Source organism: Pelodiscus sinensis, chromosome 1 (assembly GCF_052426305.1).
Source record: "Pelodiscus sinensis isolate ZL-2025 chromosome 1, ASM5242630v1, whole genome shotgun sequence".
NCBI lineage: Eukaryota > Metazoa > Chordata > Testudines > Trionychidae > Pelodiscus > Pelodiscus sinensis.
The window spans coordinates 152,767,418-152,770,506 of NC_143052.1; positions in this window are offsets into that span (position 1 = coordinate 152,767,418).

Here is a 3,089-nt window from a genome sequence, read left to right on the forward strand (position 1 = left end):
GAAAAGCAATGACGCTCTACTGTACAAAATCAGCCGCTATTCCAGAAAAACTACTCTGCTCCCGCTCGGGCATAAGTCCTTATTCCGGAACACTGTTCCGGAAAAGGGCCAGTGTAGACAGCCCAGTAGTCTTTTCCGGAAAAAAGCCCCGATCGCGAAAATGGCCATCGGGGCTCTTTTCCGGAAAAGCGCGTCTACATTGGCCACAGACGCTTTTCCGGAAAAAGGGCTTTTCCGGAAAAGCAGCCTGCCAATGTAGACGCTCCTTTTCCAGAAAAACTGAAAATGGAATAGTATTCCATTTTAAGCAGTTCCGGAAATTCATGCCAGTGTAGACACAACCCCAGAGTAAGTATCATTGTCCTAATGGACAGACCCGTGGAAGGAAACAGAGACAGAGGGATTTATAAAGTGACTTGATTAGTGTCCCATAATTTGATTAGGGTTGGCCATAAAATTCACCATTAAAAATATTTCCTGATGGAAAGTTAGGTTTTCAACAAAAACAAGGTCCACATCCTCAAAGGCAGTGAGGTGCCAATTTTTTCTGCTTTTCTTGAAAAATGTAAATGTTTCATTTGAAAACTGAAAAATTCTGGCCAACCCCCCATTTTTTTCCTCATTTTGACAAAAAGTATCAAAGTTTTCCATGGGAATGATAGGGGGATGACATGTTCCAAACTGCTCTTACACTAAGATTTGTTGTAGGATGGTGATTTTCTGATTCCCATTCTTCCGATGTAAGGACTTGATTATATTTCTTGATTGAAGAAATAAGGATAGACCACAGATAAATGGCTAGAAGTTCTCATTTATTTAATTACACATTTGACAATCAAACCCCAAAAACATACAAATAAACATCAGTTACCATTTGGCAATTTTCATTGCATCACTGGCATAATAGAATGACAGTGTAGAAAAATAGTACAAGGCACACTACACTGAAGAGACTAAACAAGATGCAGAAGGACAAGGAGCTAGTCTTCCCTGTGTTAGTGCAAGATAACTTCAATGCTATCCCTAACTAAGCGGTGCTTTAAACTCAAGTTAGCTGGCCCATTGGGGGGGGGGGGGGGGGGGGGGGGGGGGAAGGGGGGCAGATATGTGTGGGTAGAAACTCAAGTGCTGCTGAGTATCAGATACTGGGTCTAATAATGCATACTTTGCATGCTGCTTGAAGGTTACTTTGCTGTGTGGCCACTCTCACTTGTGGTGAGTGAGAGCTCATGTTAACTGTAGTGAAGACAAGCTCAAAGATTGTTCCTGGACCTTTTGGCACTCTCTGTTATAGGTTGTGTGATTGCCAACATTCTACACAATTGTCCATACAAATCAGAGATTACACAAAAAGCAGCCCCTCACCCTCCATTCCTGGAATGGTGCCCTACCTAATGCCATGATAGGAGCTCTGTAAATGCATAAAATGGCCAGGCATACGGGTCCATTCTTGTTCATCAAGAATGGAAGATTTTATTCCACTCACAGATCTATAGCAAGGCAGCTGTCAGGATCAGTCTCTGTTTGCCCTGCAGGCCAGGAGAGCTTGAAATTGGAGGGTTCCATATTCATTACCCACCAAAAAGTGTCTCATAGAAGAATTACTTTGCACCCACTTCATCTCTGTTGATACAGGAAATTGCTTCTTGTATACAAGGGATATCCCTTTAACTGTGCAACAAATCCACAGTGACTAGAAACTGAATCAGCAACTAGAAAACAAAGTTATCCAGTTTACCATCTATACACAAGTTCATTGACTTAGGAATTTGCTTCCTCTGTCATTATTTGAAACTTTTGTGCAAACAAACTGCACGCTGTGACTTTCCCCGACTCCATTTAACATTTGAGCTGCATGTTTCACTGTCTAAACCACATAATACAATTGCTGGTGCCTGACTGGATAATCCAAATTACTACTGTCCACGATTTAATCACAAAATTAAATTTTTCACGATTGAAATTAGTCCACCTTCCCCCCCTCCCCCAAATTCACAGAAGTAGAAGTAAGCTCATGTGAATGTTAGCAAAAAGTGAATAGCAGGGACCCATACAAGATGGTAGTAGAATTCACAAACTATTCACAAATAGTTTCTTCAGTCTCTTACAGAGCTGTGGGGAAAGGAAAGAAGAGAGCTCACTTCCTGAGTGTTAGGCCAAAGGCACCGGGCTATGTAATTAATACAGTCATACCATTATGGCAGGCATCACTCTTACACATAACCTTCATGTTCTTTCTCACAGGCTATGCCTACACTTATATGTTACCACAACACAGCTGCATCATTGTAGCACTTCAGTGCATCTCAGCAATAGAAGGGGTTCTCCCATTGCTCAAGTCTAGGTAACCCACATCAGCAAGGAGGAGTAACTAAATCCACCAAATTATTCTGTTGATCTAGCCAACTACTGCAAGGGTCAGGTCATCACAGCTACATTTCTATCATCAGTCATCTTAACTGTGACACTCAGGGGTGTGGTTATTTTTTCAGTGTAGGCCAGCTCTTAGCATGTGAACAATCTTAGCCTCTTGGGAAGATATGCTGTGTTCGGCTGGAATTATACAAGGTTTTGTGTAGAAGCAATTTTGGGGGAAAGAAGGAGATGTGCAAAAAGCAGGAGTTCACTGTCTGTCATGAGCTCTGATTAGAATCAGTTCTTGAGGCATAATTGCTCCTGGAGAGCTGGGCCCTGCTCTTGGCTGACAAAGTAGGAAGAAGTTGTCCTGCTTGTTTGACCAGTTCATTTCAGAAGTGGGGTGGATGCAGCTAACGCAAATTACGCTGAACACACCCGTGATCCATATTATGGATTTCTTCCCCCTGGGAAGTCAACCTGCTATGCCCCAGACACACAGATGCTAGAACTAGGAATCAAGTATCAGAGGGGTAGCCGTGTTAGTCTGAATCTGCAAAAGCGACGAGGAGTCCTGTGGCACCTTATAGACTAACTGAAGTGTAGGATCATAAGCTTTCGTGGGCAAAGACCCACTTCGTCAGATGGGTCATGCATGCATCTGACGAAGTGGGTCTTTGCCCACGAAAGCTTATGCTCCTACACTTCAGTTAGTCTATAAGGTGCCACAGGAC